The sequence below is a fragment of the Aedes albopictus genome, chromosome 3 (assembly GCF_035046485.1).
Source record: "Aedes albopictus strain Foshan chromosome 3, AalbF5, whole genome shotgun sequence".
Classification (NCBI taxonomy): domain Eukaryota; kingdom Metazoa; phylum Arthropoda; class Insecta; order Diptera; family Culicidae; genus Aedes; species Aedes albopictus.
The window spans coordinates 234,044,000-234,071,846 of record NC_085138.1 but is presented as its reverse complement, the minus strand read 5'-3'; the positions used below and the strand labels follow the sequence as shown (position 1 = coordinate 234,071,846).

The 27,847-nt window shown below is 40.6% G+C and overlaps 1 protein-coding gene across 12 annotated transcripts in view; it reads left to right on the top strand.

Annotated features, from left to right (window-relative positions):
• Positions 1-27,847, top strand: part of LOC109401709 (ras GTPase-activating protein raskol) — a 441,723-nt gene that overhangs the window by 311,658 nt on the left and 102,218 nt on the right. For 2 of the 12 annotated variants that reach the window (XM_062859551.1, XM_062859550.1), the window contains exon 1: positions 19,606-20,284. The exons of 8 other annotated variants lie outside the window; for them this stretch is intronic. The gene's annotated coding sequence lies outside the window, so the exon portion shown is untranslated. Of the gene's footprint in view, positions 1-19,605; positions 20,285-27,847 lie in introns of those variants that run through there. 2 more of the 12 variants (XM_062859553.1, XM_062859552.1) reach the window with 2 other exon arrangements.

Genomic DNA, 27,847 nt, shown 5'->3' with positions numbered 1-27,847 from the left:
CTCAGCAAGACCATGCTGAGGATGACGGGTTCGATTTCCGATTGATCGAAGAACTTATTATGAAGACAATTTCCTTTGTTTCATTGGGCATAGCGTATTCTCTAGCCTGCCTTATGATATATGAATGCAACCGATTCAGGAATTTTTCCTGAAATAGGGTATGTGTACCATTCCTTGGCCTAATTTGCAAGCCGCCTTGACAATTTTGACCATAACTCATGAATTAACAGCACTAGAAATAATATGTTGACCCTATTACACACTCTAGGCAATGCATGTTTCTCCAATTGGAAGTAAACTTACGTAAATATTCAAGAATTTACTTAATTAAGCTGAAAAGATTCGATGCGACGGTATGCAACGTTGGTCTATGGTACAAAAATTGGCCTATTAGTGGATACAACGTTGGCCTATTGCTTTCCATGCACTAGAACCACTTATTATTTTATTTTTTCAATATTTCTGCTGAAGTATTATCTCTGTTTGTTCACCAATCTTACTTTTAAATTACATTTTCGGAGCCAAATTTTCAAAAAACTATAAATAAATCACTTTAACTAAAGTTCTTTCTTAATCTAGTACCGAAAACAACGCAACCCTATTATTGTGTTATATTTTTACAGTGACCGTACACAAAATCTTTCTTCCTGTGCGTTCTTTCTGGTTCTTACGCAAGAAATGTTGTTGACGCCTTTTTATCGTTGTTTTTGACGTCACTTTACTGATGGGCCAAGATTTGGGTACATAGTGAAAAAAATGTCCTCAAAATTCGGCCCACATTCAATTTGTAAAATAATTATTATTCGTTGAAAACAAATACACAAGTTCAAAATAGCGTCTTTAACCGTCGCATCAAATGTTCAGTTATTGAAAAGTCAATTCGAAATGTTCCAGAATCATGCCATTTATGATCATGTGTATAGACTACCCACTAAGCCGAAGAATCATGGCGTCTACAAAAGTTAAACAAAGTGACATTTTCATTCAATTTTAATGCTCCAAAGTGCTAAAATTGAAACGAAATGTTACAGTTGTTTGGCACATAGCTTTTCCGATATCCAGTTATGCGTGTTTGTTTGAGTTTTTGGTTTACATTGAGATAGGCCGAACGAGGGGGCTATGCCAACGAAGCATCCCGATACCCTACCTCCTGTGATTTTGAGAATTTCTCCAGGGTTTTCTTAAGAAATTCCACAAGCGTTCTTATAAGGATTCTTTTGCGAATTGATTGTTTCAGAAATTCCTCCTGGAATTATTTTCTAGTTATTCCTGCTAAGATATCTCTAAAAAATGCCGGCTGTAATTTCTCCAAGAATTCTTAAGTTGGTGGGATAAATCCAGTTGTTCTTGATGGAATTGCTCCAGCGACCCCTCTTGGAACTCCTCCAGGAACTCTTTCTGTGAATTCTTCAGCTCAAGTAACAATTCTTAGTCAAGTAGACTAGAAGTGGTTCTTACAATTATAATAAAACAAATATAGAAATTATTAGGTTTTGTGACGGTTCTGAAAACCTCTCCAAGACTAATTGGTCAGCAAAATGTTACTTGGGCATGGGTTTCCCCATAGAATTGCTTATGGAATTCCCCCAGAGATTTTTTTTTCAGTATTTCCTGCTGTGATTTCCCACTATGATTCCTTCAGAAACTCCAGATCGGAATATCTCCAGGAGTTTGTGATCGGAATTTATTCATAAACTGCTGCTGGAATTTCGCCTGGAATGAATGCTGTGATTTATCCTGCAAACATTCCTCCAGATATTCCTGCTTGGCGTTTCCTAGGAATTCTTGCTTGGATTTCTCTCGAAATTCATATTATATCATATTTCCAGAGATTTCTGTAAGAGTTACTTTAGGAATTCCTACTGATATTTTCCCTTCGATTTATGCTGTGATCCCTCTAGAAAATCCGACTGTGATTCCTCCACTTATTCATGCTAGAATTTCAGGAATACCTACCGGTACTCCACAACGAATTTCTACAGTAATTTCTTATGTGATTTATGCCACAAAAGTTCATCTTATTGGACGCAGTGTTTTAATTTCCCCAACAGGGAAGGAAAAAAAAGTTTATTATATTAGAAAATTCCTCCAGATATCTGGGAATTCCTCCGCAGGTTCCTCCAGGAATTCCTTCAGTGATTCCAGTCGGAATTGATCTGGAGAATTGTTCCTATGTTTTTCCTAGGAATTCTTTCTGAGTGATCCTTGAGGAATTTATCCAGACAGTCCTCATGTAATTCCCTTAGGAATTCATCCATAAAATTTTCATGGGATTTCATCATTTCGTTCAATGATTCTTCAGGGGTTTATCAAAGAATTCCTCGAGCGTTTTTTCAAGAATTTGCCAAGAGATTTCTTTAGAGTTTCTTTAAGAATTTATTCAGGGATTTTTTAGGGATTCTCAACTCGACTAGAAAATTGTAACAAAAATATAACATAATTATAACAAATTATGATATGTATAACTCATTGTGTTATGATCATATTCAACATCCTTGGTGTTATCAAAAGAATATATCTGAATTATATCACATTATGTTACAAATGTTGTTTAGTTTCGAGTCTTCGACATTTTGAAAATAATGTTACAAAATGCTATCAAATTTTGAGAGATACTAGAAATATCGAGGCCAAAATTCATATCACATGTTGTTATAGTTTTGATCTGATTATAACAAAACGGTTTATTATCTTGATTAGACCGGTGTACTTTTTGTTACAATTTTTGTTATTTTAACATCATCCTGCATCTAGTTTATAACATAATAAGTTAGAAAAATATTGTAACATCATAACACAATATGATACAAACTTGATATAATTTTCTAGTCGGGAAAGAATTCCTCGAATGATTGTTTAATAAAATCAATGTTCAATGTTTATTTTTTTTTCGAGGAATATCTCTAGGAATGCGTCAAGGAATTTCTCTAGGGATTATACAATGTATTTCTTAAGGGAACTCTCCATCGATTCCTCAAGGAATCACGTCGGGGATTTTACCAAAATACCAAAAGTCTTCTTTAGATATTTTTTTCCAGTGATTTCCTCAGCTATTTGACTATAAAAATTTCTGCGATTTATCTACCCAAGCAACACACTTGGACATTAATAAGTTCCTGTAATTTGTATGCAACTATATTGAAAGTTATGCCATTTGAACCAATCGTCATATTAACGACTAAATTACAACTAAAAAAGCGCAAGAGGTGGAGCCAATATAAAACATCCATTCGCGATATAAACGGTTTTAATACGCAATCGAATTATAACCAAGATACAACTTATAGTCGACTTACAAACTGTGACCGGTTCGACAACTAGTCAGCTAGTCACCACATTCGTCACTGCCAGTGACTATGCACCCATAGTTTCGTTCAAGTGATCAATAATTATGTGCACAAATATACCGCAAAAAAGTCTGACCGAGCACGTCAATTTGTGTGCCGCTCCAGATTTATCGGTAAGTCATGCATTTTGGCTCCGCATTCTCAACGCGCCTCAGTCTACCTATCATTTTGCGAGTGAAAATTTAGGCATTTGTGATGAAAATTAACTCGCCATATTGCTTTGGCGGAGTGCATTTCAGCAGCTTATTTAATGCACCCATAAAATGCTGAAAGTTAATTTTAGAATTTAGAAAGATACTATTTGCTAAATCATGTATATGGAAATCCGTATTGACAATGTACAACAATGCTGCACGCGGTACACGGTACCGCCAAACTACCAAAAATTGGATTCTTTTGACGCAATCCCATAGTTCAGCCCAACATGTCAATAGGCCTTTTCATGTGACGTCTTCAATCAGCTGATTTTTCGGGCGTTTGACAGTTCTTCTATGAAGATGACACGTTCGTGTTAGCAGCTGTTGTTCAAGCTTTGTAAACAAATGCATGCACGGATCTGTCACATGAAAAGGCCTATATTTGAGTGAATCGAGAAAACTCACGCAAGGTAAATTGCCTTTACTTCCAACTAAAAATATACTCAAGAGTAGGTAAATTCAACCCTAGACCCCCTTCATTCAACCCAAATTTGGGTAAATCTACATTTACCCAAAATTGGCTTATTGGCCTCAAGGACCCCCATTTGATAGACGCATTTCTGTTTATTAACGACAACATCTGTGGGGGAGAGAAGAAAAACAACCTAATTTTGGGTAACTAGTCAATTTGATATACTCATTTTAGGGTAAAATCGACCCAAAATAAGGTAGTTGGGATTTTTCGTGTAGGACATAAAAAAACCAAAAAAGCAGACACTTGGACGTGTACTTTCCATTTACGTCGACAAGAGGCTGTCCATTTATTACGTACCGCAAGTTTCACGTTTTTTGTAAAAAATGTAAACCCATTGTAAAATTTTTCGTGATAAAGTCCTAATATTAGATTTCTCAAAACCACATAGGGTATGTGTTCCATCATTAATCTCACGATCCCATATTCATCCTATTCGAAAACAAGCGATTACGGCACCGATCGATTCCGTTCTTTTTGTTTTCATGTTTTCACTTCTAACAAAAAATACAAAAATAATAAACAAAACAAACAGCGCTTCAACCCTTTGTTTTTCGTAGGATGGAAATGGGATCCACATTAGGGTGACCCACACTTATATGAAAAACAAAAATTTCGAAAAATACCAAGTCTTACCTCCTAAATCAGTTGTTTTGGACTCCCAGAAGCTACGTTCAAATTTTAAGCAAAATCGGTTGAGCCTAAGGGTGCGCTCAAAACGCTTGAAGTTTGTATGGGAAAACTTGGCCAAATGCATGCAGAAATTTTAAGTTTTCGAATTTTGCCGCTAGGTGGCGCTGTAAGCGTTCAATAATCAAACCCTTTGGTATTATTGTAGGTGACTATATGCCAGAGAACTTTGTCGAAGACCGCGAAGTGATCCGACGGCTGTGAAAAAAAGTTATACCCTAGGGAAAGTGAGGCAAAGTATTGAGATTTCATTATTGATATTATTCCTTTACATGTATTGGAAAAATAACAATAAAGTTCATCCTCACTTTTCCTAGGGTATAACTTTTTTCACAGACGTGGGATCACTTTGCGGTGTTCGACAAAGTTGTTTGGCATATAGTCACCTACAATAATACCACAGGCGACAGGGTTTAATTATTGAACGCTTACAGCGCCACCTAGCGGCAAAATTCGAAAACTTAAAATTTCTGCATACATTTGCCAAGTTTTCCCATACAAACTTCAAGCGTTTTGAGCGCCCCCTTAGGCTCAACCGATTTTGCTCAAATTTTGATCGTAGCTTCTGGGAGTCCAAAACAACTGATTGAGGAGGTAAGACTTGGCATTTTTTGAAATTTTTGTTTTTCATATAAGTGTGGGCCACCTTAATCCACATGCTTAAGATGGGAATCAATACCCTATATTCAAATCTTCCCAGTGGTGGGTACCAGTCGTTCAGTACTGCGAAAATGAGGCAGAATTTTTATTGGGTCAATATTATACTTCCAATCAGATTTATTTTTCTATTTCACCACTTTAATTTTATAAAATTTGAAATGTGTGGATAAATTTATGAAGAAAAGGTTACATTTTATTTGTACATGATTTCGTTATTTTTGCAACATTTTGGTTTTTTATAGTGCATTTTATATTTTTCGTGATCACAAAAACATTTTGGAACTTCTACCTCTCCTGTCAAAATTGTTTGTTATGTTCTAAATAAGTTCCAGGTGCAACATGTTTATAACAATCAGAATCAATGTTTTGGTTGATTTGGTTTGTAAACGGTTGTAACTAAGATTCGTTGAAACAATCAGATTATACTTCAGTTACAAAATGGTTTCGCAAGTTTCGACTAATGATGACGTTTGTTTTCATTTTGCTAGTTGTTATAAAACTGTTACACCTCAGTTTGGCATTAACAACAGGATTTTAATAGGTTTTAATTTTGTTTGTTTCATGAAAACTCAGTTGCAACATGTTTGCAACGATGTTCATTTCCATTTTAGTTGCAGGTGCTACTTGGGTAGCAACTCATAAAAAGATTTGTCTAAAGATTCCACCAGGATTTTTTTCCAAATATTTATCATGCAATTCGCTGAAATCGCTTTAGGAGATTCTCCAGGAGTTCTCATTATCACAAAAATGGTTTATTTTTGACACTAAATATCTCAGAATGGCGCAAGCGGATTCTATATCCGCCTCGTAGCCGAGCGGTTAGAGTCACCAAGCTTCTAATCGCACCATTCTACGGGGTGAGGGTTCGATTCCCGCTCCGGGCGATGAAACTTTTCGTGAGAATAGTTTCTTCTCCGTATCCACCGGTGCATGCTGCGTTTGTCCCTTGTCTAGTGTTTAGTTTCATTCAGTCTTTACAGCCTCTGGCTGAAGACGGTGTCCGCGTCTTATTAAAGACTAATTCAAAAGATTTTATTTTCATTTTAAGGAACAAAATACTTAAAAAAAACAAGCAATCAAAACATATTGTAAGAAATCCGTTTCTTTAAAGGAATTTCAGTTTCTGGTCGAATAGCTCTTTATTATGAGTCTGAATTTCACGGAGGTTTCATGGGGATTTCAGAGGCGTTTCAAAGCGTTTCAAGGCATTTCAATGCGTCTCAGGGCCCTTCAGGAGGTTTCGCAGGGGTTTTAGGGGGCTACAGAGGCTTTCAAGTGAATTTCGCGGTGGTTTTATAGGGGTTTAAGAGGCGTTTCAAAGCGTTTCAATGCGTTTCAGGGCGTTTTAAATCGTTTCAAGGCGTCTCAGGAGGCTTTTTGGGGGCTTCAGAGGCTCGCAGGTGAATTTCTCGTAGATTTCGTAGGGGTTTCAAAGGTATTTCAAAGCGTTTCAGGACGTTTCACAGGGGTTTCAGGGGCCTTCAGAGGCTCTCAAGTGGTTTTAAAGGGGTTTTAGAGGCGTTTCAAATGTTTCAAAGCGTTTCAGGACGTTTCAATGCGTTTCAGGGCGTTTCAGGAGGTTTAGGAGGCCTTAAGAGGCTTCAGAGGCTCGCAGGTGAACTTTATGGAGTTTTCATGGTGGTTTCAGAGGCGTTTCAAAGCATTTAACGGCGTTTCTGGGAGTTTCATGAGATTTCACAGGGTTTTATGGGGCTTCAGAGGCTCTCAGGTGAATTTCATGGAGGTTTTGCGTTTCAAGACGTTTCAGAACGTTTCAAGAGGGTTAGGGGGGCCTCAGAAGCTCATGGGTTTCATCGGGGGTTTGGAGGCGTTTCAATGCGTTTCAGGGCGTTTCAGGAGGTTTCAGAGTGGTTTCAAGGGGGTTCAGATGCTCTCAGGAAAATTCCATGAAAATGTCATGGGGGTTCTAGAGGCGTTTCAATGCGTTTCAAGACAGATTCAAAGCTTTTCAAGGCAATGGTATTCAGAGCGGTTTCAGGGGAATATAGAAGCCTAAATGGGCTTTTCCTCTATTGCATCAATCTCTTAGAGACAACGAAATACGTTAGTAGATCCGATGACCTATACTCAAGCAAATTCTTGGAGATCCTCAAACTGACAATGAACTCACCACTTGATAGCACATAGTTACATGAGGCTATGTAAGCATAAATTTCGTCCAGAATGTTCCAATAGATCACTGATTACAGTTGTAGATCAGATGACCTTAACTTCAGAGAGTTCTCGGATACTCCTATACAATCACAGAACCCATCACTTGAGAACATAGATGTCTGGGGCTGTGTGAGTATAAACCTCATTCTCAATGCTTTTAGATACAACTAGTAACCATCGTAGATTCGATGACTTATACTCAGTCAAGGGAGTTCATGGAGACCTTTAAAGATTCCTCGAACTCAAAACTTGATAGATCATAGTTGCCTGTGGCTGTGTGAGTATGAACCTCAGTCGTAAATCTTTTAGAGACAACCAAATACGTTAGTAGATCCCCTGACCTATACTCAAGGAAGTTCTTGGAGATCCTCAAACTGACAACGAACTCACCACTTGACAGTACATAGTTGCTTGAGGCTATGCAAGCATAAATTTCATTCATAATACTCCAACAGTTCACTGGTTACGCTTGTAGATCAGATGGCCTAAACTCCACGGTGTTCTCGGATACTCTTAAACACTCCGTAAACGTCCCTTAACTCTTAATTCTGGTTTTTTTTTTCGTAAACCAGCTTTATCTGAAATCTTGTGTACTCTAACTGCACTGAAGTGTAACGTTACCTAAATGGAGGGACCTTAATAGATTTTACCTAAATGGATCCTACCTAAGTGTACTAATAAGTCTGGAATCACTAAACATAAGTTTGAACAAAAAACGGAAATTGAAACCCACCGTTTCCCATTAAACTATTTCATTATGTAAATTTCTGGAAACAATCTTATCTTTCTTCCTAACAAGTGCGCTATCGAAACGCTTTTGTGTAGCGTGTCCGGTATAAATTTGAACCCTAAACGATTCAACGTTTTCCTTCGCTTCCTCTACTTGCTCTCCACCAACACCCTACGAGTACGCCGGCTGATTTGGGACCCACAACAGCTTATGTTTTGCGTATGCTGCTGGCCTATCGCCCACCGCTCGTACCAATGATGATGATGATGGTATGAGTCAATGGTCGACGTTGTCGGTCGAGTGGGTATAGGTGTGGCAGTGCAGGGCGATCATGTAATTATTCATGTTCCCCGCACAGTAACATAGCAGCTAGGCTCAGAGCAAACGGAAAACGAACTGCGCAGCGCACAGCCAAACCGAAGATCAACGATCCTCAAACATGCGGACTCTACTGTTGTTCAGTTTATGTTCGATCGTTCGTTCGCTCACTGCTGGTGGTGGCACTACTGTAGCTGTAGGAGCATAGAACATCCGGATGATGTTTAGTCAGCCCGGCGTGGTGGTGTTGTTGCCACTGGTGTTGTAGTTATGTTGCGAGCAGCCGAGCAAAGGCTCTCATGTAGAGGTACTATGTTGCCCGGTTGGCATACAGCTGTTGCTTTCCATCCAACATCGGCCACGCCGCGCCGGAGGGCCTTCGAACGACGCAAGCATGGTGGTGTTCGTTATGCGGCAGTGATGGCACATACCTCCGACAAACTACATTGCTTGCTTTCGTTTTGTATTTTATGTTTTGTTTTGGGTATGTGTTGTCATAGTCATAGGGAATGCCTGCGTGCCGGAGAGTTTATTTTGCTTGGCTCAGTGTTTTGTGTGTCGAGCGGAGCTTGCTCTTCGAAGTGCGTGCCATTGCAGCGAGGGGTGAGACGATTGTAGCAAATTACTGGCATATTTTTTTTAATTCATAGGTTTCCAATTTTGTAAATCTTTCATTAAATTGCTTAATAATGGTTCAGTTTGAAAATTACGAATTAAATATTGGTTATATTGGCTAAAAGTATCACAAATCTAGTATGTTTCATACCGTAAAACGAAGTAACTTAGATAATGGCATCGCATATTTTTTTCTAGTACAATGTTCACATCAATTAGTGAAGCATAGGGTATGCTTTGGTACCTTGTTGGCTACAAAGTTACTTTACTCCACCATCTTTGTCGGTCTTGCGAACATCGCTCCTGTTTCCCCAAACGCTTCGGTTTACCAGGTCTTCATCAACCGCGTGCAGCTAGCACGTTAGCGGCCGCCCACAAAATCGTCAACGTATACATGATTCCCTTCTGAATATGTATGTATACATATTGTTTGAATTTAAAATATAATGTCAATTGCCTAGCACATTCTCTCAGAGCCGAAAAAGACCAAAAAATTACTCGATTGAGTGTAATCAGTTTCGAACAGAGAAGAGAATGAAGAGTCCATTATACGGACAAATATGTTTGTCATTGAACTATAATGACAAATATATTTGTCCGTCTAATGGATATTTATCGAAGGTTGCCATGATTCACGTTGTGTTGGTCATTAAATTTTATTGGGTTTGTTTGGCTAAATACTTGTCATCATAGCAAACATTATAATGGCAAAAGAAGGGGGAACTCTCGCTGAGACCGGCCCACTATTTACACCTTGTCTTCAAAAAAATTTGAGGTGTCGATTTTCTGAAAGCCCTCGCTAAAAAAGTAAGAAAAATGTATTTGGTTACTCAAATTGATGGACCCCCCGTTAGTTTGAGCCACAACAATTTTTGCAGACCCCTTGATTTTGGTCAAATGGTGGCTCACTTAAACCGTTATAACTCGAAAGTTTCTCCAAAACCACCTCAAAACGAATAGTTGTTGAAAAGAGGAAAGATAGAGCTACTATTTACAAAAATAAAAAGTTGGGTCGGCCATATTGACTTTGGCCGCCATCTTGGATTTTTATACCAAAACATTGTTTTCACCATGAGGGCAACCACCGATTTTCAAAATGTTTGCATCAATTGAAAGCTGAGGCATTTATACATAACATATCAAAAAATTAGAGATGTCTTTTTTTCTTATCAAAAGTTATCTGCAGTTTTGTAAATTAAGCTACGTTTTCTCCATACATTTCCATGCGCACCGGCAAAGACATACAACAGCATCCGAGTTTACGCCTGCATGTATACACAAAGGCGTGTGCCGCAAAATTTGGCCAAATCGGAGGTTCGTTTCCGTTTTTGACTGTTTCTCAATGATGCGGGCATTGTTTTCATAACTTTCATAGTGTTTTGAAAAGCTTAAACCTTCAGCTTTGCTTTAGTGGACTCAGAATTTAAATTCGTGTTCGTAAACACTGCAAAATAACGCTGCATTTATGTAAACGGCCGGCACCGGGCCCAGTGCGCAAAAGTGGGATGATCTACAAAACGGCAGATAACTTTTGAAAGGAAAAAAAGACATCTCTAATTTTTTGATATGTTATGTATAAATGTCTCAGCTTTCAATAGATGCAAAAATTTTGAAAATCGGTGGTTGCCCTCATGGTGAAAACCATGTTTTGGTATAAAAATCCAAGATGGCGGCCAAAATCAATATGACCAACCCAACTTTTTATTATTGTAAATAGTAGCTCTATCTTTCCTCTTTTCAACAACAATTCGTCTTGAGGTGGTTTTTGGAGAAACTTTCGAGTTATAACGGTTTAAGTGAGCCACCATTTGACCAAAATCGAGGGGTCTGCAAAAATGGTTGTGGCTCAAACTATCGGGGGGTCCATCAATTGGAGTAACCAAATACATTTTTCTTACTTTTTTAGCGAGGGCTTTCAGAAAATACGCAACTTAAACAGTTTTGAAGATAAGGTGTAAATAGTGGGCCGGTCTCAGCGAGAATTACCCAAGCACAAAACAAGCAACATAAGAGGTGCGATGATTACACTAGTTTACAAAATAAAATGAAAGTCGTGAACTTCTGTCAACGACCAACATTTTTGAAGCATAATTAAGCGCTGAATTCGAAACCGTGCTTCAAAAAATTTAAAGTAGAACAGTTTTTGAGTTTTAGCTCAATATCGAGTTTTACAACTTTTTAAAATATGGAATTTAATAAAATTCAAATATCTTGCGTTTTGTTCAACCAATTTTAAATCTTTTTCCATAAATTGAAAGCTGAATATAATACCATTCGATCATCTGAATGCAGGTTTTGCGTCAGATTGATGAAAATCAAGATATTAGTGAGTTTTGGGGACGATCTCCTTAAATTTGGGCGAAATTTCCAAAAATTTATGAAGAAATGTATTTTTTCACTAAGAAAAAAACTAATGAAAAATTCTTTCTCAACGCTTATTTGACATATCATGTGTGGGTGAGTTACAGTAAAAAAATCAGCTCAATCGGAGCATCGATTACGGAGAATAAGATGTGTAAAGTGAGTGACTTTGCTTAAAAATAGAACAAAAATCGATTTCAAATCATCAACCTTGTATGGAAAGTCGAAAAAATTTCCGCTCTACTGTAATTTTTTTCCTTCGCGTTTTCGAACTCAGGGCATGATTCTACACCAAAAACGATCATCAGCTTACCGAGTTCAAAAATGCTGTAAACTAGTGTTACCGTACAGTAACATTTAATACTACTTGCCTTGATGTGGGACCGTTGAGGAACAAACATTGTTCAGCTAAAAAAAACGATCGATTCAAACGGTGCGGGCAGCTGACGAACAATCGCATACAACCCACTCAAGTGAGTGGGTGGCAGCGTGAAGATTGTCGATCGTCGTTTGTACGGCGGATGTACCAAAACGCAGCACCCGGGACGGCCAAGATGAGTGACACTGGGGGATCGCGTGAGAGAGTGATGTGTTAGGCCGGCGGTTAGTGTGCATCCTCCAAAGAGCCTACGTCGTAAAGACCCACGTCGACCACGCTTTCCTGCCGAAAGTGAGCTCTGCCGTGGTACCGAAGACGCGCTACCAAATTTATTACGAAGACCAACGTTTGTCGGCTACCACAAGGCTGCCCGGCATACGCGCCAACTTGTGACGTAGTTGGGGGGGCAAGGCCTCCCAAAATCAATGAAATTCGGATAATATCGACGCAATTCATCAAGTTTAGGCATATTCACGTGAAAACTAGTGCATTGAGCTGGAAAAAGTTGAACATTGTCCAATTTTGGAGAGCTTCGCCCCCCCAACTACGTCACAAGTTGGCGCCTATGCTGCCCGGTAAGTTACATGTTACTGTTGGTGAGCCCTCCGTCAGAACTGAGGATCCGTGCCTGCCAGTATCGCCAACTCCATTGACAACAACCCTCTGCAACGACGCCCTCGTTTGGTTACCCCGTTTGACACCGACGTTCGTCGACTACCGCAAGGCCGCTAAGCGTGTCACGGATTCCTCGTGGTGCACCGTCCGTCACGGTTGAGGATCCTTGTCTATCCCCGTCGCCCACTCCGTCTACACCCATAGGCAGCCAAAACGGCCCCGGTTGCCAAGTGTTGCTCGTCTCCTAACGCAGAATAAATCACCGTAATTTAAATTATTAACCCTTTTGTTACAGGATTATCACATCCGAAACACCCCCTATTGTCTACCCCTTGGGATTCGGGAGGCAGAAGACGGCGTTGAGTGCACACCCTGGAACCGACCGCCGGCTGAAGACCAATTGCTTGGGGCTTAGGCCAGTTCCCGTCTGGGACAGTTTCTCCCGGGATCAAACCGTTCAAGCTGAATTTGTTACGTACTTTTCAACTCGTTAATAGTCGATTATTACTAACCAACATCAAATCTGCTTCAACAGCGCTCTATCTAGTGTCTAACGGCTCGAAGTTACCCCTCCAAAATTGTAATGCAAGGCTTAAAAATCTCTAAACTCGTGGTGTACGATCTTTATCCTACTCTGTTCAAGTTGGGACAAACCTATGTCGCATTCAGCAGATTGTCGCAAAAAATGCAGTTTGCGACATTGTCATTATTGTTGCGCGATGTTTAAAATTCAGTGGTTTTGAACTTTTATACATTAATACTTATTATTCATATTCAATTGAGTTTCAATCTATCTTTTTTTTTCTATTGCAGGTAAGAACATTAACTTCCATGGAATACAGTTTGAGATGATCAACGCAGGTAAAAACTGTTTAAAAATTCAAGTGTTTCTTTCCTCAATATTTTTTTTCACTTTTGATTCCACAATTCTATCCTCACAGTCTCCAATAGGTCAATCATTTTGACTTTCTAAATAAGGTATCAGGTATCAGAAGGCCGGCTCCAGAGGCACGTTATCCTCCATTTGGGACATTTGTGCTAACGCCAAAATATTAGCCTATTTCATCATCTACCTTAGGGAAAAGGAAGGAAATAAGGAAAAGGATGGGGATAGCGACAGGTAGGGAAATAGGAAAAATACCCTGGAAGAGGGTACTAACGCACAAGCGTACCACAAACCACGCCCTGAAAAGGGCACTGTAATAACGCATAAAGCGAAAGAGAGCCTATAGCTCTTTACCACAGCGGGTTAAGAACTCGGAAACGCAGATGCGCGAAAACTGGACAGTTACATATCAAATGATACGAAGTTCCATAATCGGATTCACAGCTATCACATGCAATTGATTCAGCTTGCTGAATATTCGCCATGTGATAGCTGAGTCGGCAGTGGCCAGTCAATGCTTTGACCAGCATGCTGCAATTCTGCTTTGACAGATTAGTTAGATACTTCGCCACCCGTAGAGATGGCTCAGCACTATACAATTTGGTTTGACGACATGACTCCAAACTATTCCAATATTGTCTGTGTTGAGTGACAGCCCAGGTGTAAATTTGAAGCTTAATCCAACACTTCGATATCGGAATAGCTGGCTCAGGGCCAATGAAGTCATGTGATGTTTCAGAGCGAGCTAACTCATCAGCCAATAGGGTCCTAAAATGAAAAATATTTCCCCGGTTTTGCTGCATAACACGAAAGAGCATGCTTTTCTGATCTCAATGGTAATTTTTCCGAACTTAAACAATAACAGAATAGTTAATAAACTTGAAAATAAAATAATGATGAGCAGGTCTTGTTTGACATTCGAGGTCAACCTTGACGTAACGAAAGTGAAACGGCGGGTTGCAAAAGACACCACATTGGCTCACTTTTGACAGTAAATGTTCCTGTTTGACATACACGGTAAACAAAATTTACCCAAAATTTAGTGCTAAACAAGGAGTGTTGCAAAAATTATTAAAATTTTTGAAAATATATTTTATGGGCTTTACCTAATAGGAATACTTAAAAAATGAGTAAACATGTCGTTTTAATCAATGCCTGATCGAATTATGCAGAAATTGAGATAGGCCTTTAGGAGCCTATTCATTTCCAGCGATGGAAGAATGACCAGGTACCCATAGAAGGTGAACAGCGTTTGCTGAATTCAGCTCCTCGATTTGAGTTCGACAAGCGATAACTATCTTCGACCTGGAGTTGGCCGAAGCAAGTGCTTTAATAGCAGCCTGGCTATCTGAACAGAAGTATATTACTTTGCCCATTACGTGCTGCTGAAGTGCTGATTGCACTCCGCACATAAGAGCAAAGATTCCGGCCTGAAAAACGGTGCAGTGTCTACCAAGTGATTAAGACTGATACAGCCTTAGCCCACGAGAATAAACACCAGCACCTGCTCGACCTTCGAGAAGGGAGCCATCAGTGTAACATACGATGCCGTCTGAAATACTTCTTTCCAGTTAACCAGATGTCCACTCTTCCCGGGAAGGGAATTTCGTGGAAAATGTCCTATATGGAAAATTACAAGCAATTGTAAGATCACTTGGAGCAAGGACAATTTTGTCCCAATTCACCAAAAGTGGAAACAACGAGGTGTGTGTTGATGTGCGGTTCACAGGAGTTTCCTCTAGTAGACCGAGTACCCGTAACCGGTAAGTGCAAGAAAGGGCTTCTTGTTTGAGATGAATGTGTAGTGGGGCAACGTCAAAGAGAACTTCTAGCGCTGCCGTAGGAGTTGAAGAGAACGCTCCAGACATCGCCATTAAGCACATCCTTTGGAGATGGCCTAATTTTGATTGGACCGGTCTCACTTCACCCTTTTGCCACCACACAAGACATCCATAAGCCAATATTGGCCGAACCACAGTTGTGTAAATCCATTTGATATACTTCTCGCGCTTAGTATCATACGGGCGTATCTACAATGATCGATTTCTCTTCGTCGATTTTCTCTTTGGTTAATAACTTGGCCGGCAAATCATTTTTGGTTGTTTTTGTTGTTTTAAATGCTAGTCCTAGTCGTCCTTTACTGAAACTCACCGAGAGATCATCCGAGTATTGGTCATATTTCCCGGAATAATCCGAAGAGAAAATCGATGAAGAGAAATCGATCATTGTAGATACGCCTGTATGATACTAAACGCGAGACTTGGGTTTTAGACACCAAGTTGTACCAAAAGTACGCCGGCATTGCCCGAAGGCCATACAAGCTTCTTGATTCTGAACTCAATGTGAGGTGTCCAGCAAAGCTTGGAATCAAGAATGACTCCAACGTACTTTACCTGTTCAGTCACATCGATTTCAGAATCAAAGAGACGCAAAGGTCGAACGCCATCACGGTGTCGCCTTTCCGTGAAAAGAACAATAGATGTTTTACTCGGATTAACCGAAAGGCCATATTGGCGACACCAACCCTCAACTACCTGAAGGGCGTTTTGCATCAGGTCGAAAAGGGTGCTGATGCACATACCAACTAACAATGTTAGGTAGTCGTCGGCAAAACCATAAGTAGGAAAACCGCTATTATTGAGTTGCCTCAATAGCGTATCTGCTACGAGATTCCACAAAAGCGGTGATAAGACTCCCCCTTGGGGGCATCCACAAACACTCAATTTCCTAATCGCCGCTTGACGCAATGTCGAGAAGAGATGTCGGTTTTTGAGCATTTGGTGAATCCAATTGGAAATCATTGGAGATATACCATGACTCTGTGCGGCTTCCAATATGGCATCGAAAGGCACGTTGTCAAAGGTACTCTCGATATCTAAGAAAACACCCAAACAAGATTGCTTTTGAGTGAATGCTTTCTCGATATCGTAAACAACCTTGTGTAAAAGAGTCACAGTGGACTTACCAGATTGATAGGCATGTTGGTTCACATGAAGAGGCACGTTGGCCAGATGAACATCACGGATGTGATGATCCACAATGCGTTCTAAGCATTTCAGAAGAAAAGAGGTCAAACTGATAGGTCTGAAACTCTTTGCTTCTTCATACGACGCACGACCCACTTTCGGAATAAACTTTACAGTAATATCCCTCCAGGATTTGGGAATATACTCTGTAGCAAAACTGCAAACAAGTAGTTTTTTCAAAACATGTTTGAAATAATCAAATCCCTTCTGAAGCAAAATAGGATAAATCCCATCTGCCCCAGGAGATTTGAAAGGAGCAAAGCTATTAAGAGCCCACTCAATCGATTCTATAGCTCCGAGCCGAAGCTAAAGAATCATAACTACAAGAAAAGACATCAGGATCATCCGAAGATGTAATATCCACACATCCAGGGAAGTGTGTGCTGAATAAGCATTCCAGAACTTCCTCATCAGAGGAAGTCAGATCGCCATTTGGCAAACGAAGTTCGTTCACCCGGAAATCCTTAGATTTCGCAAGGATTTTGTTTAACCGACTGACTTCACTGAAGCTGGAAACATTTGTACAAAGGGTTTTCCAGCCGGACCGTTCAGCAGACCGGAGAGCTTTCCTGTAGGCCTTGCGAGCCGACCTGAAAGCCTCCGAACCAGCCGAACGTCGTCTGTTCCAACTCTTTCTACATTGTTTCCTGAGTTTCGCCAGATCAGAGTTCCACCAAGGGGTTCCTCTTGTGATCTTCACAGACCGTAGAGGGCATGCTTCTTCAAAAGCTTCCATGATGAAGGTCGTTGTAGTATCAACGGCATCATCTAAATCACTTGGAGTGTCAATGGATGGTGAGTATCCATGAAATTTGGCCGCAACCAAATCAGTAAAAAGATCCCAGTTTGTTGACCGAGGATTCCTGAAACGAAATGTTTGCGAGGTAACATTTAAATGTTCAAAAAAGATATAGCGATGGTCAGATAAAGATTCTTCATCTGACACATGCCAATTGGTCAGCTCGTGACTAATTCTGCTAGAGCAAAGCGTTATATCTAACACTTCCTCTCTAGCAGATACCATGAAGGTTGGGCGGTTGCCTATGTTAAGTAATGCAAGATCTGTACTACTTAAGTACTCCATCAAACTGGAGCCTCTCAAGTTAATGTCTGAGCTGCCCCAGATAATATGGTGAGCATTAGCATCACTGCCAACAATTAGCGGAAGGCCTTTTGAAGTGCAGTATGCGATGACTTGGTTGAAAGCATCCGTAGGGGATGGTTCATCATGCGGTAAATACACAGAACATTAGACGTATTTCCTGTTGAGGTTTCCAACAGATACATCAATTGGGTTCTTTAGGGGTATCCGGATTATTTCATAATCTGATTCTCCGCCCAAAAATTAGTCGAAATCCAAAATTTCATAATTTTTGGAGTCCGGGAAATATTTTTCAAATCCATTTAAAGTTTGTATGGGGAAATTTTTTTGTTCGGGTCGAACTGTCACTTTAACGATTGAACTGTCATTCTATCCACGAAAATTAAAACTGTTTTGTTAACTTATCCATCAAAACAAAAGTGTTGGAATCCAATAAAATCACGTTATACTCAGAAAAATGAGCTCTTTCGATTAGGCTATAGAAAATAGCAATATTTTATTCACTAAACAACCCAATTGTGATAGCACATACATCTCTGGTGGTTAGTTCAGAGATGTAGCAACTATTGCGTTGTTGACAAGCACACAGGCTCGAGGCATGACACGCGAGTTTGCCATTTCATGTTTACTGAAAGTGGCAAACACCGGGTTCACAAGGTTTCCTAGATAGAAATTTCCCTTACGAAAGTAAGGTTCTTGTACCAAGGCCACTTGGGCTGTACCATTTTGCATAAGTCTGCAAAGATTGATCGTTGCTGTTCTTTTATGCTGAAGATTGATCTGAGATATCCTAACCGTAGCCACTACCCAAACTAGGTAAGATTAAACTCTTCGCAACAACAGCACAACAAAGAACAGCAACAATAAAACCAAATCGGTATCGATAGGAAAACGCCAAAGGCGAGGATACACAGAATACACTGTGTAAATCGCATAATGCGAAACCATATAGGTGAAAATTTAAACTAATTAACAACATCTTCATAATCCCGCCCTTATTCAGCCTCAAGTGAGACTAAAGAAGGGCAGCTGATTGTCTCGGAGAAACACAAGGTCCACTGCACCATTGCTCCGGTTAGCGCAGTAAGGGCTACATACTGTGGAGGGCGCCCTGGTACTCCACAGGCTCCGTTAGCGGTTAGGTTTTTATTAGACCCCCCTAGCCATTCATTCCTAGGCACGGTAAGCATAAAGCCGCATCACACCATGAATTAGGGGTCACCTGTTGGTGGATTCTTACCACTGGAACAGGCGGTCCGTAGTGTTATTCTTAGCCAATTGAGACAATTGCTACCGACACTACACAGCTATCTAGGCTGATCGAGAAAAGAAGTTAATATTGATGATCAACTTCATACGGACTCGAACAGCCAAAGGTTAAAGGTTCCCAAATAATTAAATATATATTTAAACAGATGTCCGGTCCGGAGTCCAAAAATGGCGCCCAGAATATCCAAGATGGAGGTCTTAAAGCCAATATGGCGGCTCCAAGTTCAAGATGGTGGTTGTTCAATAGAGTTTCAGGCTCTAAAGCCATTAGTATGGGTATATTTGGCATGGGGAAGAAGTATAGGGTCCAAAAATGGTGACCAGAATATCCAAGATTGCGGACTTAAATCCAAATAAGCGGTTCAAAATACAAGATAGCGGCTTTTAGTTTAAGGTTCAAATATCAAAAGCCAGTTAAGCGAATCATATCTGGTGCCTTTAAATGGATTTTTGTTAAACGTATGTAAGTGCGATATTCATCAACATGTCACTTGCGTTTTGTTGAAATGGGTTTTCGAAGGCACGAGAAAGGCGCCATCACCGCTAGGTGGATTAATTACCGTTTTTTAATCATTATTTTAACACCTTTTACACCGATTACCGACCGCAACTCTTCGGTGGACCCCTCGTACCGATAGGACCAACTCAATGCTCACTCAAACCATTCCACGGCGCAATGTTGTTGCATTTTGATATGGCCATGCCTCATGCCTCAACCACTATACAGACATCAGAGCCAAACAGTGAGTGAGAGAAACGCGCCGCAGAGAGCGCGTAGTAGAATGTTGGCCATCTCGACCCGACCCGGCGGCTGTCGTTCGTGTGTCGATCCAACCAGCTCAACTCAGTTGAGCTGGAGAATGCGCTAGTGGCGTATCGCGACGTTTATCCCGCCGGAGCTCTCAATCGCGCGCGTTTGCGTTCATATTATTGTGCACTACTGCTGGTTGGTTGGTTGGTGGTGCACTGGACCTAGATAGAATCGAGTAACCGTCGACGGTTTTTTTTTTGGTTCGGACACCTAGAAGTGTTTTGGTGCGGAGTGGATTTCGTTTTAGTTTTATTCACTGCGCGTTTCGGCAGTTGTGCGATTATTATCAATTATCGTCATATTTGGTGTATATGGGGTTATTTTTTTTGATAATTGCTTTCTTTTTGGGGTTTTCGGTTGAACGAGTTGGCCGTGTTTGATTTTGTGCTGAAGAATTGATTGATGTGTGCTATGAGTTGCGGTTGATCCGCGTTGAACAGCACAATACAAATCACTGTTTCGGGAGTAAGTGATCGTTCGTTTGAAACCCATCCCAGTCGAGTGGAGAAGAAGCGTTGGTAAAAAGTGTGAAGAATTTAATTAGTTGAAGAAATAGAATGTGTTTGCTCGGTTTGTAGGAAGCTGTTAATGGAAGAAAATCGAATGTGCTAATGAATAGAAGTATTTTAATGTACGTATCGAGAGTGTGTAGTTCAGCCAGGGGGAGATGGCATATAAGCAAAGAAGTCACCCAGAATACGAGCGAAGCAAAGTATCAAAAGAATTCCAAGCAACTTGTGGATCCGGTTTTTCGTACCAATCAACTATCAGCTAACAACAACAACAACAACAGCAACAATAATAACAGCAAGAGTAGCAGGAACGACTCCTTCTGAGACGTGGTTGTGCTCAGCTCGTGGAGTGTATTCTGCGTGCGTTGATCACTTTGGCCCCGTCTCCCGTCCCGTGTCTCTCCGTGGAGACTCCCGAGTCAGCGAAGAGCAATGATACAACGAGGAATAAGAAGCGTACGCGATCAGTGCCAGTTGATGATGATGATGATAGTGGTATGCCCTCGATGCCGGTGACGAAGGCAGAGTCCCGAGAAGAAGAATTGAGCACATCCACGTATCCCTTCGGCTACGCGACGAAGACGACGGGCAGTGCTTGAATTCTTTGTGTTCTTCTTGCCCGTGAAATCCCTTGTCGTTTCGTTTCCTCCCGCACCAAACTTTTGGACGGGAATAAGCAACCCAGAAGAAGGTTAAGATCTACGTCCTCCTCGGGTTGATGGGAGCAGACGACTTTGAATAACGCGTTTTTTAAGGTTCCCCTTAGAGTCACAGTTGAAAAGGAAAAGTACAATTACCGACTCAAAGTACCGAGCCGTAAACCGAGAACACTATAACCTATTCTACATAAAACGGCCATAAAAACTGCGATCTAATGCGACGAACACCCGGAGCTTGCGAGAGAGGCGTGATCTTTAGAAGTTGAAGTTATTGCGCGCAATTACCGAGAGTGCTCAAGAGTTTCTCAACGGTGTTTCTGTTGTCGCAATTCTCTACGTCTGGCTACAAAGGTACTCCAATGAAGTAGAATCAGGCTAATGACGAAGTCGAATGAGTTGCCCGGTTGGTGTTGTTATTGCTCGTGCTCGTTCAAGTGGGCTACCCGCAGGATTCCAAAATATCGTACGAAAACCACGGACCTACTAAATGTATTGGCATGTATCAGGGTGGCTCAAAATGAGCCAAACCTGGAATTTCAAATTTCAATATTCACTTATATGAGTAATTGATTTTTAACAACTCTATGTTGTAATACAGGTTTGGTATCGATTGGAATGCAATGGGTAAAGTAGAACGCTATCCTTTAAAATTAACAAGTTTTTGAGTGGTTAATGAGACCTGATCATGATGTTTTTATGCATTTGTAAGGTTCTGATTAAGCCTGCTCACTCTTGGATTTACCCCTAAGGCTTACATAACTTAAATTTTGATCGTTCAAATTGAATAACTTTCATGTGAAATAATCATGTAGATCTTCATGTTTTTATTTGAAGAGCGAGAGAAATTCATCAATCATCACAGTGACACTTATTGACTAACGTATAAAAATGGCATTTTTACTCATGCATTTGTTAGGTTATTCCCATAAAAAAAATTCCCCTATACCAAACAAGTACAAATTTTCAGGGGCTACATTGGCCTCCAACAGTTTTGTATCAGGATTGCTTCAAATTCCACAATTTGACCTAATTCGGGCCACTCTAGTGTGCATTGTTGTGTATTCCACAACCGTACGCAAACCCGGTGTCGCGTCGTCGAGTAGCGTCGGGTCGGGTGTAGAATACTACGCAGACGGAATTCCTGTTTTGGCTCTGGCTGGGGCGCTGCTTTAGCCACTTTAGCTCTATAGAATAGACCCGAATGCATTAATTTTTATCGGTGATTGAAGAAACGGAACGGTTTTCTTCTTGACCTAGAACGCTACCTACTCCCCGATCCGAGTATGTAGTACAATAATGGTTGTTATTTATCACAACGGTTGCATCTAAATTAGATTCGATTCTTTGATGGAGACGGTATGTGTTTGTGGCGACGATGATTGCTGGCACAGTATTGATGAATTGAAGATGCTAGCGATAATAATTCTTTGGGAATGTGAAATAATTGCGTTCGATGAAACATGGAGTAGTAAATCATAGCTGTTTTGATGAAACCAGTATTGCGTGATGCTTGCCGATAAAGCTATTGTTTAAAAAACAGCGTGACATTATAGTATTTTTGTCGTAGTTTGTTGCAAAAACTTTTGAGAATCATTTAAAACAAACTATTTAAATAAAACTACTATACTAATCGAATCATATCTGTAGCTTCTGAAAATATGAGTCAACAAGTTAGACCTTTTTATCTCTACTTTTTCGTCAAATTCATCCTGGAAATTTCTCAAATCACTTGCGTGCGTAACTTTTTCTTCTGACTCATTCTATTTGATAAATACGAGAAGTAATAGGATGAAAGAGAAGGAAGTGCATCAAAGGCTTACTTATCATATACTTTAAAAAATAATTTACTTACCTTATCGGTAGTTCCGCACTCTACAAAGGGTCTCAAATCGTCCTCCACTTGATCGACCCACCTAGCTCGCTGCGCACCACGTCTTCTTGAACCGGTCGGATTGCTCTCGAGATCCATTTTAATCGGGTTGCTATCCGACATCCTGATGACGTGACCCAACCACCGCAGCCTCCCGATTTCCGCGTTGGGAACAATGGTTGGTTCTGTCAGCAGCTGATGCAAATCGTGATTCATTCGATAGATTGTATCATAAGCTGATTTAAAATTAATGTACAAGTGATGTGTGGGCACGTTGTATTCGCGGCATTTCTGCAACATCTGGCGGATGGCGAACATCTGGTCCGTTGCAGCGCGTTCACCCATGAATCCAGCCTGATATTGCCCCACGAATTCTCTTGCAATCGGTGATAGACGGCGGTCCAAAATTTGAGAGAGTATCTTGTAGGAAACGCTCAGTAGTGTGATCGCGCGATAGGTTTCGCAACCTAGCTTGTCGCCTTTTTTGTAGATGGTACACACGATACCTTCCATCCATTCTTCCGGTAATACTTCCTCCTCCCAAATCTTGGTATTGATTCAGTGTAGTGCTCTCACCAGTGCTTCTCCACCGTATTTTAGAAGCTCGCTTGGTAGCTGATCTGCTCCAGCGGTTCTGTTGTTTTTCAACCGGCTAACCTCCTCCTCAACCTCTTGGGGGTTAGGAGATGAAAATATTTCGTCCTGCGTACTTACCCCTAGATCTGTTACCACGCCACCTTTGGTGCTTGCAACGTCGCCGTTGAGGTGTTCATCGCAATGCTGCCGCTACCTCTCGATCACCTCACGCTAGCTCGTGAGAGGATTCCCGTGATTGTCTGGGCACATGTCGGCTTGTGGCACGAAGCCTCTGCGCGAGCAGTTCAGCTTCTCTTAGAACTTCCGTGTGACCTTAGCGCGGAGCTCTTCCATCGCATCGCGATCTCGTTCTTCCTGCTGGCGTTTCTTCCTCCGGAAGCCTAAGTTCTGTCTGTTCCGCGCCTGTCTATAACCTGCCTCATTCGCCCTCGTATGGTGTAGCAACATTCTCGCCAATGCTGCATTCTTCTCGTTTTTCAACTGTTCACATACCATCAGGTACCACATCAGCTTCAACTTTTCGGAGAAATTATGATATTTCGTTATCTTGTTGACTAAAGAGTCCATTAGATGGACAAATATATTTGCCATTGTAGTCCGACATTTATCCAAGGTTGTCATGGCTCACGTTGTGTTGGTCATTTGTTGGGCTTGTTTGGCCAAATATTTAACATCATAGAAAAAAACCTAATGGCACCTTAACGTTGATTGGACTTAATGACCTAACGACAAAGCGATGCCGCCGTCTGTTACCCGTTTTATCCTTCTGATGTTAACCTGAATATCGGGCTAGATCACTAGGATGTCTTCAAGGATCTAGTGATCCTGATACATAGAGCTTTATGTAACTATTTTCTATACCATGGAGTACAAATCTGTCCACAAGTTGTGTTTCAGAGCAAGCTGTTTGTGAATTTTCTTGGTAACATCATAGTGATGATCAAGGTAAGCCTATCCAGCTTACACTGAACCGCTAGAATAGCCAAGCACGGCTCCGTACAATATGTACCGCGTATGGGTTTTCGTCACTATTGCCTGGTTCTGGATGGCTACCATCAAACTTCATGTCTCAAAGAAGATTTACCCCACACTAGCCACGTGTGGCTCAGAACACAGTTGAAACGATGTAAAAACTTGTCCTCCTTGTGAAACACCTCATGAGATATGTCTCCTTTTCGCCTTCAACCACATTCGAAATCTTCTTCTTTTCTTTGACGCTGGCATTCATTACTTGACCTCGGTGCAGACTAATTAGTCAACATTTGTCAAATCCGAACTTCATCTGGATGTAGCTGCTGGAACTTTGTCACAAACTGCCATCACAGTTGACATAGCCTTTGTACTGATTCCGCAAGTAACTTCAGGCAGTCCTTCTTTAAGGTGTGGACAACTCTTGTACTCCGTCTCCCACTTTACAGTTCGTAGTCATAGTTGTATTGGTTGAGTACTCTACTGAAGTGGAATCAAGGTTAATCCATAGCACAAGAGAGGTATCGCCTTAGGGTATCCCCCTACTGATACTAGGAGCTCAGGACCATAACACATCGGTAATCTGTACGGACTTACTTCACATCCCGATTGCGTACTGCATTAGCCCAATTACGTTCACGTCTACCTTGTACAACTGCAGTGCCTTCTTGATAAGATACGACTGCAATACTGAATCGAAGCCCACCTTGTTGTCGATGTACGCTATGCTCAGGTTTCTCTGATTAACGGTTGCTCTACTCTACCTTACAATGACTGCATCTACGATACCCGATCTCTACAGCCTTAAGTGTTTCTGCGGCTCCCTTTTTGTTCCTCGGTCATCACGTTGTTGGCAACGCAGTGACCTAATATCCCCTTGCTATGCTTGCTTTTGCCGGCGACAGCACTTTGTAAAAACTCGAAAGGCATGTTATTGATCTCTGCTTTTCTGAATCAGATATATTGAGTTCTGCACAGAAAAAAATATTCATGTAAAATTCAGCAAGAAATCATGCACATAAAGGGAATGCTAGAGTTAGCGTATATTTACATGAGATATCATGTAAAATTACGTTACAATCGTGTAAATATCCGCTAATAGTCATGTAACCGATTAAAGTCCATGATGGTTTACGCGATGTTTGGCGGAAATTTACACGATGGTAATGTAATTTTACATTATATCTCATGTAAAAGTGCACTAACTCTAGCATTCCCTTTATGTGCATGATTTCTCGCTGAATTTTAATTACATTTTTTTTCTGTGTGGTATGTACCGTAATCCGGGGTCAAATTGATCACTTTAAAACAACTTTTGCGGATAACATTAGTGGCAATTCAAATATTGTCAAAATAATTTCTGTTAAATCAGTACTCAGTGGATCTCCATGGAACCATGTGAAAGAATTTTGTTTAACAAATTCAAACTTTAAGTAAAATAACTCCAAAAGTCTAAAAATTGGAAATGCCCCTTTGGGGCGAAATTGATCAACATACAATTAAGCATCGGTTAGAAAGCAAAACTACATTCTCCGCTTAATTTTGCTCTTCTAAAACTGAATAACGCGTTCAAACTCTTACAACTATTCATACTTAAAATGCAAAATTAAATTTAGAAATTTCCTTCTAAACGCCTAAAGATAGGCAATTTCAATTGAAAAAAAAGTGATTTCTATCACAATAAATGACTATTTCGTCATAAAATGAACTTTGTTTTTACTAATTCATGTTCAGAATAGCTACATAACTTCCCTACCAAGGCTCCACAAAAATGTTACAACAGAGAATTCACGCGAAGTCCTATTGGCAATCGATTGTTTATTGGCAATGATTTCAGCTAAGTAAGATTGCTAAGTGCAAAATCCTAAAAAATAAGGCAAAACTAACTTTTATCTAAAAAGTTAAGAGGCTACACTCATCTCTAGACATCTATGAACAAGATGACGTAAAAAGTTTAAGATCATTACGACGCTTAAGTGTTCCTAGTATGGAATTACAATGTAGTATCTCAATGATCAATTTCACCCCGATGATCAATTTGACCCCGGTTTACGGTACCTGCATGGGGTCTTCTAGCATCAGGTTGAATCATCCCACCATCTGCTCGTAGATTGTCGTGAGTTTTTAATACTTGGAATTGTGCACTGGACTGAGCTCCATTTCCAAACCAATTTCTGTTATATCGGACGGCGTCCTACACGGGCTTCCACGACTGTGAGCAAGGTCATGCTCCCAACAACATTACACTAGGGGAATTCACTTAACAGCGTAAACTGATTAAACTGATTAAACGTCGCGATCACCAAGGCAATCTTTGATTATTTCATTCGCAAAATCATGAAACATTTCAAATAAGCAGAAAATCATGGCTTACGCAGCAATTTAACCTGTTTAGTGAGTACCCCTACTATAACTCTTCTACCCTAGCACACATTTAATCCTCCCTGTGATGGACAGGGTTCTTCCATAGATTGAGCCTGGACTTTCGTGGTTCCGTTAATCTCCGGAAGGCCTCCTCCAAAATCAGACTCTTCGTTTCGTATCCAATTGTAGTAGTCCCTCTCGTTCGTTCTGAACATCTGGCTTTGTGCCTTTCCCTTTAAGCGATTTTAACAGCATCACAGCATCAGCAAACGTTTCGCTAGAGCACTTGACCACTGTACGCTATACGCTGTACGAAACATGTTGATCAATACCTCTGCGTTTGTTGTGTTAACCTATCTTTTTGAGTGCAGTGTGACATTCTGGTTTGCTTGGATTGGACAGTTCGCTGAGTCTAATCAAACTACATAGTACACTGCAGATCACTTTCAAGTATCGTGGCAAAAAAGGGCGCTGTCTCTGTCTGGCTAACAAAAGCAGCTTGATTCATTAAGTAGCTTGCGAATACCCAACCCATGTAGAGCACTATCTTGTCTTGTAGTTGCGTTTACGCTCTTGGCAAAATACTATAAAAGAATTCTGGAAAGTTCTCCATCCTCATCCTTAGGAACTCCAGGATGAAAATAGTGTTTTTTTTTTGTTTAAACCCTAATCAAAGTATATTGTTATTATTATTACTCTTTAGACTGGACTGATCCATAACGATCAATCTTCTACGATCTTTGTGTCTTGGTCTTGAGTCTGACGAATTGAGTCTCTCTATCCAGGGCAGTCTAGGCTGTGCGAAACGAAGTAAACGCCGTTGTAATTTCGCGATATGCTTACTCCCTTGGTGTCGCTCGGGCTGCTGATCGCAGAACAGTATCCCAATGTTGATCATCGAGAATTTGTGATGCGCATAGAATATGCTGCGAGTATGAAAGTTTTGGATGAAAGTAACGTAGGGATGCTGTAGTTGTCCAAAAGCCTCGTGTCCTCTCTGGGGAGATATTCTCTGCACAAAGAAATAACTAGCGTTCTTCTAACTGGATAGCTAACCCAACTTGTTCAGCAGAATTCTATTTTCGATAGGCTTCGCTTTGCTAGCAAGAAGTATCGTAACGAAAGGACTCGTAGACAGTGATGGAAAACAGTGAGGAATGCAACTGAGCAGACACAAACGCAAAGCTATCTTACTCGTGAACAACAGAAGCCTGAAAATATTC